The sequence below is a fragment of the Camelus bactrianus genome, chromosome 20 (assembly GCF_048773025.1).
Source record: "Camelus bactrianus isolate YW-2024 breed Bactrian camel chromosome 20, ASM4877302v1, whole genome shotgun sequence".
Classification (NCBI taxonomy): domain Eukaryota; kingdom Metazoa; phylum Chordata; class Mammalia; order Artiodactyla; family Camelidae; genus Camelus; species Camelus bactrianus.
This window is the reverse complement of record NC_133558.1, coordinates 34,569,138-34,587,547: the sequence shown is the minus strand read 5'-3', so window position 1 is coordinate 34,587,547 and position 18,410 is coordinate 34,569,138. Positions and strand designations below refer to the sequence as shown.

The 18,410-nt window shown below is 45.2% G+C and overlaps 1 protein-coding gene across 15 annotated transcripts in view; it reads right to left on the bottom strand.

Annotated features, from left to right (window-relative positions):
* PAQR8 (progestin and adipoQ receptor family member 8) overlaps nt 1–18,410 on the bottom strand; it is a 99,397-nt gene that overhangs the window by 10,658 nt on the left and 70,329 nt on the right. For 2 of the 15 annotated variants that reach the window (XM_074348905.1, XM_045509373.2), the window contains one exon: nt 13,347–13,438. The exons of 12 other annotated variants lie outside the window; for them this stretch is intronic. The gene's annotated coding sequence lies outside the window, so the exon portion shown is untranslated. Of the gene's footprint in view, nt 1–13,346; nt 13,439–13,788; nt 18,318–18,410 lie in introns of those variants that run through there. One more of the 15 variants, XM_074348908.1, reaches the window with a different exon arrangement.

Genomic DNA, 18,410 nt, shown 5'->3' with positions numbered 1-18,410 from the left:
TTCCACGTCCTTGTGCATGAAATGAGCGTGTAACCTCTACAGGTTCTAATGCTGTGAAATTCTATAACTCATCTGGGCTCTGTTCTGCATTGTGCTGACGACGGAGCTGTGTGCCGAAACCACCGCCAAACAGATCCTCTGACATCCCTCGTGTCACTGTGTGTGGGCCTCGCACAGATGGCAGGAAGGTGGCCTGCTGGTTGTTGGACAGGGAACAAAAGAGCAGCAACTGCCATCAAAGAGGGCAGAAGAAATGCTTCCGGAGCCCAAAGAAGCCCAGCCTCACGCAACACTGCATAACCATAAATGACCGAGAATGACAGCAGCCAAAATGCCAGCGTGGTGCCCATTTGCGAGGCCGGGAGCGGCTCTGTGAGCAGCCTTTGGTCTAACTGGGGCCAGAGGTGGGGCAGCCGTGGCCTCAGACGCCCCGGGACCTCTGCCGTCATCCACCCCGTGAGAGGCCGCAGGGCCCACGCTGATCTTTGCAGCTGCATCTGCCAAGTATCCTATCATTGTTTATAAAGTTGTATTTTAAAGAGCAGCACTCCCAGAAGAGTCCCATTATCAGCGGAAAGAATTTTTAAGTGGATTCAGATTCACTAACGGTCAATGCATATCCACTCCTTATTTAAGAAAACCTAACAAATAAATAGCATTTCGATACCCACAAACGGGAGATCTGATTTAATCACGATGAATCTGTACAATAGAATATTATGCACCCACTAAAACAATTATGCAGGTATGAAAACAAATATAAGTAAATTCATGTATGACTGAAGCACTGTGCTGTACACCAGCAATTGGCACAACATTGTAAACTGACTATACTTCAATTAAAAAGGACCAAAAAAAGAGCCAAAAAACCCACAATATACCAAGATATATAAATTCCATTATAAAAAATGGGAGAAATTTGACAAAACCATAATTACAATGAGATACTTTAGCATGCCTTTCCTAGATAATTTCATAACAAAAAAATTGAAATAAAAAATAATAATTATGCAGGTATATTACACTTGTTATAGAGACGCATGTGATACATGTGTGTGCTCTGTTGTCACTCACTGCTGTCTCCCTGGCACTAAGAACAGTAACTGACCAGCACATAGTAGGTGCTCAGCAAAGATTTGCTGAATAAATACACGGTGGAAAGACATTGTTACAAGGAAAATGCAAATTAAAAGTATGCATCCCACTTTTATAATGATACACTCCTATGGCACGGAAAAGGTATAGAATTGCATGTAACCAGAACATTAATACAGATATTGCCAAGTGGTGGCATTATGGGGGAATTAGACTGTTTTCTGGAGTAGACACTATCATTGCAAGCACTTTTAACGATGAATATTTACTTATTTTGTAATTGGAAAAATGAGGTTATCGCTATTATTCTACAAATAGGAATGGTTGATGTAAATATGTAAAAACTTGGTAAAGAGTGATTAATTACTACAGTGGATATTGAGACATCCTCCTCCCTGCCAGAACACCCCAGCGTTATGAAGAAATGTATACTTACTTGTATTATCCCATGGATTTTGAGCTCGACTAGTTAGCATATCAGGCTAAAAAAATTATGGTCAGGAGTGCTGACAGAGGAAAAACACACAACCTTTTTATTTGGGGACCTTTCTGAGAATTACAGCCCGGGGGACAGCCTCTCAGATAGCTCTGAGGGTCTGCTCCAAAGAGGTAGGGAGGAGCCAGGATATATAGGAATTTTTGCTCGGGGAGAAAAAACCCATGTAGTCAAACATGAAAAGATTATTGCTAATCACAAAACAGCCATCTTAACTTAATGATTTTAGTGCCCTTTTGTGCATGGGAAGATGCAAGAGTCTGGGCTCATTGAAGTCATTCCTTAGATATACATCTTAACCATCTAGAGCCGGTATCCTGTTTTTCTCCATCCTGAATTTCCTCGGGGCACACCGATATGGGGGGAGGGGCGGAGGCGGCTGCAGAGGCTTATGGCTTGATGGCCGCAATATTCAGGCAACAGTTCTGTCTGCATGAGTAACTTAACTATCCTTGCCATAATATAAGCTAATGGTTATGGGGGAAGGAGGTGGGAGGGTGAAAAGACAACATGTAACACCTACTGTTAGGGCAGCAATCATGTTGTCTCAGCTTGGAAAAGCCAGCACACCCAGTATTGTCAAAAGACTTTTCCCGCGGAAACCCAAATGGCTTTAATCAGGGCTTCGATCCCTGAGCTTGTGGGCACCTGGCTGAACCCTGGTGATCAGAAAGGTGAGGTACACCTGTGTGCCACAGATATGCCAGGAACCCGTCACCTCCTGGGCTCAGGGACCCCTCCACCTCTGGATCTTTTCCTAGGTAGCTCCCCCTAATATTATTAGGAGAAGAAATGGCATCCTTAAGTGGCAGCTGTGCGCTGGGGAAGATGTCTTTTTCTCTATCTAAGGCTGGAACTCTCTAGCTGGGATTCCTGCATTTTCTTCATTGTTACTTCCCATCCTTCCTACATCCCAGCTAATCATCTCACTTGAGCAGATACTTTTTTCTATTTTTGGGGGGGGTTTTTTTGGGGGTGCGGGGGGAGGATTACATTTATTATTTTCTTAATGGAGGTACTGGGGATTGAACCCAGGACCTTGTGCCTGCTGAGAATACACTCTACTGTAGTTTTCAAAATGCATCACACCAGACCCAGACTGCACCTTCCCCACGCAATAAACAGCATCTATTCTATGTTTAATTCTAGTGGGAGAACAGGGAGGAGCTGGGAACAGTTCAGGACGCGTTGAGCAGTCAGAGGTCAACCGACAGGGTGGCTGGCTGTGATGATCATTTTCCTTCCGAGACTGCTTGTTTGGGTAAAGGTAAGCTTTGCTGTCTGAAATGCCTGTTAATTGAAGCCTGGGGACAAGAGCTTCCCAGGACTTTCCACTGCAGTGTAACCACTTGCTTCGTTAGGCGAGGTCTGGCTTCATTCCGGCAGCCTCTCACCTACAGGAAGCTTCATGACCCATCCGCAAACCTGCCGGGACCCAGGCCAGCCCGCGTGAACCCTGAAGAGAGCTGCAGATTGCCACGGGCGGGAAATCAATCTTGGAAATGCACTTTCCACAGCAGAAGAATCTGACAGCGAATGAAGCCTAGTCTGTGCAGCATGCTGTGTCAGGAATGCGGGGTTTCTTAGCCATTTGACGTTAACCCTTTTGCAGCTGATTACCCACCCTCCTGGTGGTCCCAAGACCTGGGCTTTTTATTTGCTACCAAGAATCAAGCAAGTCACTTCATTCTCAGTTTCTCTCTCTCTCTCTCTTTTTTTTGTATATGTGTATTTATTGACATATAGTCAGTTTACAACATTGTGTCAATTTCTGGTGTACAGCATCTCAGTTTCTCTTTAGACATCCTCAAGGCCTTAGTTCAGCTCCACATTGGCCACAAAGTTTCCTCCAGGCCATCTTGATTTCTGTTCTCCCAGAAAGTCACCCAACTATTCTGCACATTTCGGTAAGCAGCATCCGGACTTGCATGCTTTTTCCCTTCTGTGTGCACAGAGAGCCCTGTCTCTCCTGCCGACTGGGTTGCAAGCTCCCGGAGACAGAAACACTGACTTATCCCTCCCTTATTCCTCCTATCAGCAATTATCAAAAAAGGTGTCAATGGATGATTGTTCAAATGCAAAGCAGAAGAGGACTCTCCTTTGGCCCTCTTTGCTTCTAAAGGTAAGAACTGGTGAGATTTTAGATCATGCAAATGTAAGCTGTTTTTCAACGGGGAACAACACCTGAGTTGGAGGTTGTTTATCTCTGTGTGGTTCATCCACTCGGGAGGAAGCCATCACAATATTTAAACTGTTCACCGGATTTCCAATCATCAGCTGACCTTTAGTCTATCTCCTCCAATCACTGGTACTTTTGTCCCCAAGAAAAGATGCAGGAAAGAGAGGCCAGGCAGAAAAATAAACAAAGTAAAAGAACACTGGGGCAGGAGTTAGGAGACCTAGTTTTTTATTCTCGTTGCATAGAAAAAGGCAGGACAGACTGTCCTGGTTCCCTGAATGAGCCACACACTTTGCATCGCCAAGTACCCCTCTATTGCCTGGCAAACCCTACCTCCCTCTTGGATTCTGGCTCAGATATAACCTCTTCTGTGAAGTTTAGCAACAGCCTCAAGCAGAATTAATCACATCCTGTTACATTTCTTTAGCCTCGTGTCATAACTGGCTGTACACGCATCTTCTTTACATTAAATTGTGAAATTCATTGAGTCACACAAGGAAGTCACTCATGACATTTAAAGATTTTGTTTAGCTTGTGTTACTTGATTGTGAGAATAACAGAGTCATAGAGAACTGAAGTGACCTATTCAGAGCTCTGAACCGAATCAACCCTAAGGTATGGGCACACCTTCTGACTTCTGGGTCCCAAAAGCCCAGTCACCTAGGTCTCCGAGAAGGAACGTCCATCAAACATGAACAGAGCAGGAAGAGCTGGATCAGAAGTGGGTGGGTGCCTGTGTGCCTCTGAGCTCCCACTGCGAGGTCTAGGTGTGTTGTCCAGAGCCCCCCCGCCAGGACATTCCGTGAGGTTCTCCTAAGGGAACCCTTGAAGACCCCTCTCCGCTTGGCCTTTTCTACAATTTGAGGTAGAAACTCATCATCAGGATCCAATCTGGTTAAAAATCCTTAGTTCTTCTAGGGAGGAGTTTCATTGGAAAAGTTGATTATTCAGTTCAGAACAACAACTGGTCTGGTCTCCATCCCCATTGTATTAACAGCCCGCCGGCCTCACCTGCAACTTCTACCTGGTGGTGGTGGTTTCTCACTCAGGATTACTTTAGCTCCAGGATCTCAGATTGGAAGTTCCTCCTTCCTGATCACAACACCCCAGATTTCCACCTGGACTATGTCCTCACACCTGCTCACACGCTCTGGGCTCCTCATAACCTCCGGTCCTCCAACCCTCCTTCTGTCTTGGTCCACTGGCCTCACTTGGCCCCAGCACGCCAGCCACTTCACTTCTACCCAGGAGCTCTCCCCACCCTCCACCTAGCCCCGCCTTGATGACATCTGACTTCTATTTTTCCCTCACCAGGTACCATGTACGGCTAGAGAAAGTCATCAAACATGAGACCATGTTGAATCCATGCCTTTTAACCTCAACAGGACTTTGCTCTGTCTGGATGTCCCATCGCACCTTCACCTTTGGGTTTCAAACCAAACCTCTACTGGGGCGTGGAGGGATAAATTGGGAGCCCGGGGTTTGCAGATACATGCTACTGTGTATAAAATAGATAAACAACAAGGTCCTATGTACAGCACAGGGAACTATATTCAATAACTTGTAACAGCCTATAATGAAAAAGAATATGAAAAGGAATATATATATATATTTATATTTATAGCTGAACCACTATGCTGTACACTAGAAACTAACACAACATTGTAAACTGACCATACTTCAATTAAAAAAATATAAACAAACCTCAGCTGAGCCTCATTCTGTTACCAGTGCAACCAATCTCCTGGTCACCAAGCCTTGACATCAAAGTGAAATTTCTCCTTTTCCTCCTTCCCTCATATTCCAGTCATTAAATCTTTTCTTTTTTTATTGCAGCATATTCCTTGTCTCACTCCCCTGCAAGCCTGCAGTGTCCCAGCGAGACCCCAGTGACACCCTCCTAACCCACCCTGCATCCGCTAATCCCCTGCTGCAGTTCCACCTTATTTGATTTGGCTGAAGTTCAGGTCTGATGAGGACATGCCCCAAAGCCACCCTCCTCCCTGCCAACTAAAGCTCACATTCCAGAGACTGCAGGTCCATGTCTTCCCTGCCCTGGCCTGACCCGCATCCTCAGCATCGCAAAAGTATTTTCATGCAGTACAAAAGTAACTAGTGTCCCCCCAAAATGCCATCTTCCCACATGCCATATGTGATCAGGTACCCCACCCCTCACCCAGCCCTGGGATCTGGACTCTCAAGTCTCTGTAGTACTAATTAGCTGCTTATTTTAAAGATGTATCATATACCTCAGGGTGCAGCCCACACATTAAGGATAAGTACTGTTATGAAACTCCTGGTTCCTAAAATAAAATATATATCTTCCTAAGGGGCGTGTTAATGTCTGAAAACCACTGCTCTAAACCATTCGCTCCCTGAACGTGCCCTGTGACTTTTTCTTTCAGTTTGAAATGACAAAATGCTGCAGGTATACAGAAAAGTATACAAGAGGATACAAGAAACAATTGCTTGTCAAACCGTAGGTCGTATGGACTTCAGATTTAAATATATGTGTGTGTATAAATATGTGTGTATGGACATGTGTATGTGTGTGACTGTGTGTACGCACGTATGTACGTGTCATCCGTGTCTAGAAAGCAGGTAACTGAGACCTCGTCTCCCATGATCACTCATTCCTTCCCTCCCTCCCTCCCCAGGAGCCTCCACTATACGCTGAATTTGGCGTCTTTCATTCCCACTAATGTTTTCACACAAAAACATTCTGAGACTCTAAAATTATGTAAGTTGGGAGGGTATAGCTCAGTGGTAGAGTGCATGCCTAGCGTGCCCAAGGACCTGGGTTCAATCCTCAGTACCTCCATTAAAATAAATAAACCTAATTACCCCCCCAAATTTTTTAAATTAAAATTATATAACTACACGTAATAATATAATTAAAAATCATAAAACTTTAAAATTCCATAAACTATATCTATTGTTTAGGAGATTTTTAATCTTTATAGGAATTTTGCACCTAACCTTCTTTCTTTCATTGAATGTTTGGTTTTCTCCTGATCAGTGACTACCTGATTCTCTAGCTCATTCATTTTTCTCTGCTGGGTATTTTCCACATGCCACAATCTACCTGTCCGTCCTCCTACGGATGGACATGCAGGTCTTTCCCATTATTTGCTACGACAGACAAGGCTGCCGTGTGGTCTTCTCGGCTGTGTGCCTGGGAGGGGGTTCCTCTTCGGGTCCTGGCCCAGGCTGCTCCCTTTACTTGGAAGGGCTTTCTCCCCATCTCTCCCTCAGAAACCCTTACCCATCCCTGAAGGCACCTCCCGGAGGCTGATTCTGATCCACCCAAAGCAATATCCTCCTCCATCCCTTCCCCTGCAGCTTGCAGTTTGTGTCATAAAATGATGTCATCACACAGAACTTTGCCCTGTCATTGTCTGGGTTCTCATATCCCAAGCAGGCCTGACGGGCAAGCACTGTCTCACGTGGCATTAAATCCCCTCTCCCAACACTGAGAGCCTGGCAGGTAGACTTGCCCAGAGTGGACCCTCAGGGAGTGAACGTTGGGTCCACTGAGCTTTCCTTCCTTCTTTGGCTACTACGTCCTGCTATCACCATCTGATGACACACATCGAATGACAACAGTATATACGGAGAGGCTGCTCCGTGCCCAGGCATCATCCTCTCACCCCAAGGGCGAAAGGAAACCTGTCTCTATCACCCCCACTCTGTGTTGGGAGAAACTAGAGGTACGGGGTTGGAGGAGGGAACCCTCTGAGCTGGATAACCCCCTGGGGGCTAAATCCCTGCAGGTGGCTGCTTATGTGTAAAAATCAGGGAAAACACTCTTCCTCTCTTCAAAGCATCCAGGATACTACATTTATGCCAACACTTCCACCAGAATGTTGTTCAGAATGAAAAGCAAAAATCAAACATGAGGCAGATAAGAGTGTTACCAAAACACAGCGCAGGAGTAGGGTTGGGGGAGAATTTCTGAGCCTGGAGCTGTGCTTTTTCAGTCAATGCTCATGGTGTAGACAAGCCTCAGAGAGGAAATCAGTTCCTCCTCCCTCCACCTCGTCCCTGTGACCTGTGCCTGGGGAGAGAGTCACAAAAGCCTATGTGTCTTCTGTGGCCACGAATGTGGCTTCAGAATCCTGGCCGGGGACAGGACTGGGATGGGGCCAAGGTGCCCGCCCCCACTACAGATGTTCACCTCCCCTCCAAGTTCAGGGCGGTGGAGGTGGGGGTGTGGTGACGGGCTTCTTCCTGATTCTGGAGTAGATTCTGACTCAGGCTCATTGTCCTTTTTTTTTTTTTTTTGATTAGACATGGAAAAGGCTAAAAAAATGAGATGTGGAAAAACCAGTTCAAGAATCCAACGCTGCAAAACCTCCATACATCTTCAAGAGTCCAGAGTCCTGGCTTAAATGATAGCAAGCTGATACCTGTCTATACTGGTCTCGTCAGTTAGTAATAGCACGTTTTCTCTGTACAGCATGGGGAACTATAGTCAACATCTTGTAACAACCTTTACTGAAAAAGAATATGAAAACAAACATATGTATGTATATGCATGACTGGGACACTGTGCTGTACACCAGAAACTGACACATTGTAACGGACTGTACTTCAATAAAAAACAAAACAAAATAAAAAGAAAATGTAAAAAAAAAAAAGTAATAGAACATGTCCTGGTTACAGGATTTTTGCAAGCAGCTCACCATTCCATGCCACACGACCTACCAGGGACAGAAAAACTGAAAGAAGTTTTGTGGAGCTGCCCTGCCTTATTGTGGGTTGACAGAAAGGTCAGCAGAAGCCCTGAAAATCCTAGTCTTATGAAGGATTTTAAGACACATCTTGGAAAAGGGTTAAACCACAACATGCAAACTTAGGTGTCACTACAAAAAAATCAAACTCCTGACTATTGTTTCGAGGTTATGGAGTCTGGTCGTGGAAAGGGCCATGTTTACTGTAACAGAACCCCAGGTCTCAGATGACATTTGATCATAATCCGTGCACAGTGCTACCCGAATGCCTGGATTGTTTTTGCAGTTCAGCTGAAATGCCCACATCTGTGGTTTCAGCGTCAGCTGCCCACCCACGTGCACTTTACAGATATACGCCCAGTGATCACTGCCTGGGCATCGCCACACACCACCTGTGGGCCCTGATTATAACAGCACCTGAGAGACAGCTCCTTCCAGGCCTCGCCCAAATCCCACCTCCTCAAGGTGGATCCGGTCAGCACCGAATGTTGCCTGCCCCTGAGTCATCAGCCACCCATCCCCACCCACGGTGAACCCCGAGGGACTTCAGGAAGGAGAAAAGCAGGATGCTGGCCCTAGATAGTTAAGATGTGTATCTAAGGGATGATTTCAGTGAGCACAGACTCTTGCATCTCCTGATACACAGAAAAGCACTAAAATTATTAAGTTGAGATATCTGGATTGTTTCTTTTTTTATTTCTTATTTTCTATGACTTTGGGATTCATAGATACACATTACTGTATATAGAAACAGGTAAACAACAAGGATCTACTGTATAGCACAGGGAAATATATTCAGTTTCTTGTAAGGAGATGTCTGTTTTTTGAGGTTAGTGGTCATCTTTGATGTTTGACTATTTTTTTTTTTCAGCAAAAACTCCTATCTATCCTGACTCCTCCCTTCCCTCTTCGGAACAGTTCCTCAGAGCTCTCTGAGAGGCTGACTCCTGGGCTGTAGTCCCCACTAAGGCCCCCGAATAAAACATAACTCATGACTTTGAGGCCGTGCATTTTCTTTCAGTCGACAGAGGCTTCCCAACAGCCCTATTGACCTAAAACCGCATCCGCACCCTCCCCAGCAATCTAGAGCCCCCCCCCTCTGCTTTACTCTTTCTATGGTTTTCTGTAGTTCTGTATACCTTTTGACTTAATATATCATTTTCTTTCTCATGCTTAAAGAAAAAAATTCTGGTACATACACCTAACATAAAATTTCACTCTTTTTAAGTGAACAGCCCATCAGTGGCTTTAAGTACATTCACATTGTTGTGCAACCATCACTACCATCCAGCTCCATCTTGCAAAACTGAGACTCCATACCCGTTAAACAACAATTCTCCATTCTCTCCTTCCTCCAGCCCCTGGCAAACATCCTTCTACTTTCTGTCTGTATGAACTTCCTACTCTAGATACCTTATGTAAGTGGAATCATACAACATCTGTTCTTTTATTTCACTTAGCATAATGTCCTCCGGGTTCATCCATGTTGTAGACCATGTGTCAGAATTTCCTTCCTCTTTAGGGCTGAATAGTATTTCACCGTGTGTCTATACCACACTGTAGGTATATTTCACACTAGTGTGTATATACTTATCCACTAATGTACATTTAGGTTGCTTCCACCTTTTGGCTCTTGTGAATACCACTGCTATGAACACAGGTGTTCAAGCCTTTCAGACTCTGCTTTCAATTCTTTTTTTGTTATAAATTTATTTTTATATTAAATTTCTTTTTTGTTATGAATTTATTTCTATATTAAATTATTTTTATTTTAAATTTATTTTATAATTATTTTTTAGGGGGAGGTAATTAGGTTTATTTATTTATTTTTAAAGGAGGTACTGGGGGTTGAACCTAGGACCTCATGCATGCTAAGCATGCGCTCTACCACTTGAGCTATACCCTTTCCCCCACTCTTTGCATGTTATTAACTCACAGTTATTCCTCACAACTCTATGAAATTGGATCTCTTCTTTTTTCCTGTTGTACAGTTGAGGAAGGAGGTTAAGTTTCATGCCCAAGGTCACCCAGCCAGGAAACGCTGCACCCAGAACCCAGACCCAGGTAGTCTTCACTCCAGAGGACGTGCCCTGAACGTCTACACTATTCAGGAAATGCTTTCTGTTTCAACCTCATTTACTGAAAGTCATTCTAAAATGCAGCAGTTAGTGTAAGTGAATAGAATTTTGATAATTCAGAACTGTCTGGGTCCTTTATCTCCTTCTGGATGTCAGTGATCATGACATGGATTGGATAATGGAGGTGCCAATGGTCCAGAAGTTTGGATGGTGTCTGTGGTGAACCTAGGGCTTCATTGGGAAGTTGTTCTTAAGTAAAAGTTCAAAGAGAACTTTATTTTCCTGTGTTTTGATGAGTTTTTTTTTCTTCAAAGTGGAATATGTCAGTAAATATTAAACTGAAGACTTTGATTAGTCAAAGCTACACTGAAGTAGATCCACTGTCATTAATATCAACAAGGCACCTCCACGATAAACACCATTAGGAAACAAGACAACTTTTTCTTCTTTGAAATTGTATTGATCTTGGAGACAAAGTGAGCTGGAAGGCAGAAGGCCCAAATCCTACTCTCCTCAAATTAAATGAATCACATACTTAAAAATAAACCACGATCCTTCTGGCACCAGTAGCGCCATCTGTAAACTGAGAAGACTAAAGGCCAACAACTTGATATTTCTGAATCAAAGTTAAAAAAAAAAAAAAAAAGAATGTAATCACAAGCCTAAGACAAGGTGACTCCAGGTCCAAAAAGTGTCACTTTTAAGATTTAAACTTATTCGGTGTCTAAGAGCCAATTATATAAGCTCACTACCAAGTCAGCATTCAAATAAGATGATTTTAAACTCCTGAGTGCAGGCTGAAGCCCCCAGGGGGCCTGCAGAGAACAAAAGACACAGTACCAGCCAGAAGCTATCCGGGCAAGTTGCACAGATCATCTGGTCTTGGGAAGAGACAAGCACTTGTTGTTACGAGAAAATTCAAGGTCAGGACAGCTTGCAGCTCCATTCCCACTGCCGCAGTGCTCCCTTCCACAAAGGACCATAGTATCCACTGAAAAGTTGCAATTACTCACCCCCTCCAGAGAATTCAACTACTTTGGATGTTCCCAAATAACCACAGCATACGTAAGATGTTTTCTGGCTTATTTTTCTCGTGACATCCCAAAAGATGGAGAAGGTAAAGAGTGATAGTAAGCCAGAAGCGCTTTTTAGATAAACACCGCTAGATAAAAGTACACCTCTAAGGGGAGATGGGTTCTAAATCGAACCCGAGTTTTAAAAACTACCTTTAAAGTACTTGGCCAGCCTAATGCTTTGTTTGACCTGTATGGTTCCCAGCCCCCTTCCCTTCCTCTGCCCCCAGCATCCAGTGGAGACTTCTGCAATGGAAAAGTACCTCTGCTGGTCCTTGCTGGTAAATCAGAGGATTCCAAAATGAGCTGTTTCTGGCAAAAAAGACTTTTCTTGACTTTTTCTTTATTTATTTAGAATTGAAATTTTCATTTTAATTAATTTTTCTTTTTAATTAATTTATTGGGGAGGTAATTAGGTTTGTTTATTTATTTTTAATGGAGGTACTGGGGATTGACCCCAGGGCCATGTGCATGCTAAGCACACAGCCTGATCTTAACCACGGCGGTGGGGGCGGCAGCTTCTCAGTCTTCCTGGAGACAGCCTGGCCTGGAGCAGCCCCTGTGGCCCCTGCCTGCCCAGCTCATCAGATCATAAAGATTTCTGGTGACTATAGACCAGCCCAAGCTGTTCCTCACAGCCCTGTATGTTACCTCTAATGTGGTCAAGAATACTTAGGACATCTTCTCTCAAGAAAGTCCTGTCACCTCCTAGGCTTATCTTAATACCCTCCAAATGTCTTCAAAAGGGAAGAGCACCGTCAGTTGGCTGAGAGTGAGTTAACTGTAACTAGGCGCTAAGTTTCTCGCTCTTGCATCTCATTAAACTACGCGGGATCTAAATTCGGCTTCATACAACTGCTATCCCAGAGCAGGAACTCCTGAAGGCCAGGCTTTGAGCTTCCACTTCCTTCATATTCCCCTTAGGCATCCAACATTTCATTTCGCCCAGAAAAAGAATGATTTCAATTAGTCTCGCTGACTCACCAACCAAACTACAGACTCAATCTACAAACCTGCTATGGGTTGAAAAGGAAGGGATCATGACCTCCAACTCCTCCATGAACCATCAATGTTGGAAACATTTCCCCCGTCATCTGCTTTCCAGAAAGGATTTAGCACTCTTGGGGGTAACATTTCCTCTCACTTTGATTTGATGCTTGGTGAAAGAAAAGAGATGGTCCCTAGCTGGAAGGGACCTAGTGTGACCGCGGGCAGAAGGGCTTAAGGGATTTCAGCGTGGAAAGGGCTTTAAAGACCACTTTCTTAGGAAAGGGCTTTAAAGACCACTTTCTTAGGAAAGAGCAAGTAGGCATCAGTCTATGCAACCCCATTGGTAAAGGCTTCCTGGGGCCCTGCGCTGAGAGGCATTCCAGGCCCCCGCGAGCTCCAGGGATGATGCTGGGATCGATTAACAAGTCTGCCACCACTGTGGAGGGGCCCTTCCACAAAGCCACGTATTCTGCCATCCCTGAGCTGATTCTCCTATGAAGAGTTAGTGACTTGCAGAGTCTTCCTTAATTTCACTTTTTAAAAAGTCAAAGTCACACCAATCGTAAAAAAAAAAAACTCTTTCAAAGTATTTGCAACAACAAAGGTTTAAAGAAAATAGATGTTCCCTGAAAGACACTGGCTGAGGTCTTCACTGGCATTCCCAGAAGGAGCCCAAGGTGGAATGCCTAGGCGTGTCCTCACCTGCTCCCTGACAAGGACCACCGCTTAGCGCTTCATAGGTGAGATGGATAAAGGCTGGGTAACCTCCCGTGGTCACGTGGCTTCTGTGATGCCTGGGGAAGGGAAGGGAAAGAACCTGAGGTTTGAGAATCACTTAAAGGCCAATGATCCCAAAGACAAGGGAAAGTATTAAACAGAAAAGCCAAGGCGTGCTCATTTTGGTAGGAAAAGGGAAGAATTAATTTCATGAACTAGCAAAGCTCTCGATTAATCCAACAACAGTTTTCACGTGTTTTCTGCTCTGTTCTTAACACCAGCGGACCAAGTGGGTGCACACCAAGCGAACGACATGGTTCCCTTCCCAGCCGGCTTATATAATCTCTCTCCCTCTCCCCGGAGGTAGGTTTGGATGCCAGGGGCCAGGTCAGACCTCTTGAGAGACAGCTGGCCTCCCAACACCTACTCAGTGTTGTCAGCCAACTGCTCCCAGGTGAAGAGAACGCTTTTGGCAGCCACCGAGCACACAGCAGGCAAGAGACCTGAAGAAAAGGCAAGGGAGAGGAGGCAGGCATGTGATTCTGGAGACAAATAAACACAATTAGCTGTGCTAGAAACAAACTGAAAAGACTCAGTGGGAAGACTAGGGTTCCTTCTGCCAAGAGAGAAAACCAAAGGAAAATTCATTTTAAAAGAAACCTTTCCCTGCCCTCGGCAGCCAGAGAACAATGACAGACAGAGCTTCTGTGAAGTCCTTTTCATTGTGGGTTTCTCTGCCATTTCAAACACTAGCACAATAAGGGTTTGACTGCTTTATCGGTTTTGCTGCCCAAATAGAATCCATTAATATTTCAGGCTGGTCCTTGCATTCCTGGAGATGACGATTCTAAGACTTTCAAAGCCATTCTGTCCCCGTGGACCTAAATAGACACTGTGCACAGCCATGGTCGGGTGGTTGAAGTCACAGAAATCAATAGTGCTGCCCCTGGGAGCTTGCTCTTCTGCTTCCTGGATCCAGTTCCACAGAGGAGGATTAGCCACAGCTGAGAGGTCTAGTGGCTGCCTTCCTAGGATGCGATGGTTAATGGCACAGGCTCGGGTTTGAATCCCGACTCTGCCCTAGATGACCTTGGGCAGGTGACTTCACCCCCTTGTGTCTCACTGTCCTCATTTATAAGGGAAGCGTATTGTGCTGCCTGACTGGGAGGGCTGTCATGACCCTGAAAGAATTCCGATAGAAGAGCCTTCATCTTTTATTTATTTATCTTTTTAAATGGAGGTACTGGGGATTGAACCCAGGACCTCACTCATGCTAAGCACATGCTCTGCCACTGAGCTATCTCCCTCTGAGCCTTCACCTTTTAGAAATACGTTCTGAAAGGCTCACAAATCACGGTATGATGTCTGGGGTTTGCTTCAAAATCGTCTGGAGGTCAGCAGGTGTGTACAAAGAAGTTGGCCGTGAGGTGGTCACTGTTGAAGCTGGGGGATGGGTGTGTGGAGGTTTATTATTACCATTCTGTCCAGCTTTGTCCGTCTGAAATGTTCTGCTGTAGAAAGTTTGAGAGCAAGGATAAGGCAGGTGAAACCACTGGCACACAGCAGGTGCTCAGTTAATGCAGTCGGTCACTGATCAGAGAGGGTCTTGATGGCATTGTTTCAAGATCCAGGAGGCACCTTTGTAGCAGCTAGAGACATGGGTGGGTTCTGGGGCAGCAGCTGGCCCAGTCTTAGGCACGTATTAAGTAGTCAAAAAATCCCTGTAGGGGGATGGACAGATTTCCTATTTGAACCCCCCTTCTGCCGCTCTGGCATGATTCCGTGTGCACCCCAAGAACATCTATTTCCTTTTCCTCCTGCTTCCTCCCAAGCACTCCCCTGCCAGAGTGACTCTCCAACTGCAAAGATCTAAAATATTAACATTCCAGATGAGACAGAAAATAGGTAGGGACCCTGTGAATTGACACCGGCAACTCAGAAGGTGGCATTGCTTTCTGGGATATAAGCTATAAATGACAAGTCATCATCTAGGGTGTTTTAAAGAGAGAGGGGGAAAAAAAAAACAAAAGCCATGCAGCCCAAGAACACCTGCAGCACTTCGGGAATTAACCTGAACCTCTTCACCACGCTGACACTTGATGACTCCGTTTCTATCTGCCTGCAGCACTGCCCAGTTTCAATGAAATTCTTGGCACTTTGCCTGAACCTGTCTGTCTGTGTGACATTCTAGCACTGCAGCCGATGCCAGCCCCAGCGTCAGTCCGTGCCTGCAACGGATGTCACTTTCTAAAGTGCTCAGCGTTCCTAGCAACTCAAGAGACAGTACGAATACCTTTGTCTTGCTAAAGGGCAGGAACAGAAAAGCTAAATGGGACTCTTGGAATGAATTCTTTGGACAGAATTAAATACACCATGGAGAATATAAAGTTTCTAATTCAAGAGCCACTACACTCAACGTTGATTTGACATCATGCTCCTTTTTCTTCCATATTTTATACAACCGATTTGACTCTAAAACGAAAGTGAGAAGATAGTTTTCACCAACGTAATTCCGTTTTTCACGAAAGTGTGAGCTATAGGCAATGCTCAGCAGAGTATGGGTGCTTTAATTCCATCTTCCACTGGTTTGGGGAAGGGTAGCCCTCCTCCAGTGTCCAGACTGTAGACTTATATTGAACCCCTTGGGTAATTCTCTTAGACTCCGAAGAGCAGGTGGTAAGAACACAGCAAATACATAGTTCCAAGCTACTGGGGGAAGGCAACAAACTCTCTATTCCTTAACAGGGAATTTTTTTTTCTTCTTTGCTTTTCTTAATCTTGGACTACATCACCCTTGGCAGATAAATGTCACTGCCTCAAGACCAACAAAAAAATCCTCTTAAATCAATAACCCTAGCTCTGATCTCCTTCAGGAACCAGCTCAGCCCAGAAGAGGGGAGAGCTTGGTTCTTCTCTGGGTGTCACGAAATTCTGACATCTCCCATTACCTCTATTATATATAACATTCATCCTAATTATCATTATTCATTCATTCATTCAACAAACATCTCTGCTATAGAATGGGGTCCTCCTCACAGAAGAGAATAGGGACAGTTTACCAGCTACTTAGACGGGCTTAGAATCTTGTACCCTCCCAGACACGCCGAGGACAAAAGGCTTCACTGAGCCCCAGGCTGAACTCAACTGGATCATCCAGCCCAGGTGACTTCCAGCACAGGGCAGGTCCCCATATTTGGGGATGTTCTGAATGTCACGTGGGATAGCGTGAAGTCTTATTCTGCCACTCTGAGCTCCTGAGTAAAACCCGCCAGCACTTTCCATTCACACGTGACCTGAGCTCTGCTTCAGCCCTGAGGAATCCCTTCCCCACCTACCTCTGAAGCGGAGAAGCCTCCCTACTAACTCTCCTCCAAACTGTAACCTCCACAAGGGCGGGGACTGCACAGTCTATCTCTACGCCATGTTTAGCACAGACCCTGACACTGGTAAGCCCTTAATATTGATGAATGAGTGAATGAATAACTGAATGAACACACAAGATATCCTCTGCTTCCCAGACCACTGAGAAGTCCATCACACCTCACTCCACAGGGTTGGTCTTCAGGTGCCTTCTCAGCTGAGGCTCCCCAGCCACCCATGAATTTCAGCAATTCATGGCGCTAAATATCCCAAACAGCCTGGATAAGGTTCCATAAAGTAGGTCTGGGCAGCAGAGCAGACGTTCCTCCCTTAATCACTGGTGGGGAAAGGTTCTCACCACACACACAGAAAAGTTGAGGGGACCTACCAGTACTAGGGCTTTATGGACTGAATGTGTTGTTCCCTCCACCCCCCAGTTCTTATGTTGATGTCCTGACCTCCAACGTGGTAGTGTTTGGATGTGGGACCCTGGGGAAGTAATTAGTTTAGATGTGGTCATTGGAGAAGGGGGTCCCCATCATGGGATTAATGCCCTTATAAGAAGAGGAAGAGAGAGAGAGAGAGAGAGGGCGATCTCTCTCTGTTCCTCTCTGTTTCTGCCACAAGAGGACACGGCACACAGCAAGAAGGTGGACATCCTCAAACTAGGAAGAGGGCCTCTCCAGGAACTGAAACTATCAGCACCTTCATCTTCGACTTCCTCGTCTCCAGAAACGTGAGAAATAGATCTCCGTTGTTGAAGCCCCCCAGTTTATGGTATTTTGTCATGGCAGCCTGAGCAGGCTAGGACTTGGGGCCATCTCCCTGCTACTTCAACTGCCGCTAGAGACAGGCGTCTAGAGGCTGCAGAAACCCATCAAACTAGTACTGGAGCAACAGAAAGCACAAATAAAGAATCTGGCCTAATGTCTGAGCCCAGCTCTGCTCCTTGGGCAAGACACAACCTCTCTGCTCCTCAGTTTGCTCATCTGTGAAATGGGGCCGATAACAGTACCCATCTCAGAGGGTTGTTCTGAGACGTAAATGAGGTGATGTAAATACAGCTGACCTTTAAACAACAAGGGTGTGAACTGCATGGGTCCACTTCTACGCAGACATTTTTCCATAAGTACATACGATAGTACTACACAATCCGCGGTCAGCTGAATTTTTTCAATAAATACAGGGTTCAGAATGACATGATTGCAGCTGGTTGAATTCTTTCAATAAATACATACTATAGTTCTACACGATCCGCAGCTCTTTGAATCTGAGGATGTGGAATCGAGGGCCCACTGAAGTTATACACAGATTTTCGACAGCACAGAGGTTGGTGCCCCTAACCCCCAAGTTGCTCAAGGATCAGCTGTACGTTTCCTGACACCAGGAGGTGCTAGTTACTATTTTGAGGATGCTGAAGCCTCATCCTGCTCATGCTCCAGCTGCATCCGAAGGGACAGAAAGACGTGGTGGGCGGGGCCCCGTAGCAGTCATCAGAAGCCCTGTGTTTGAGTCCCTGTTTTTGCCATGTTCTCACTGTGACTTTGACAAATTTCTTATCCTCTCCAGCTCCAAGTTTCCTTCATCTGTTAAAAAAAGTCAATATGGTAATATCTGCTCTCCACACCTCATCAGGGGACTGCAAAAATCGTATTTGACGAGGTATGTAAAACTGCTTTGAAAACTGCC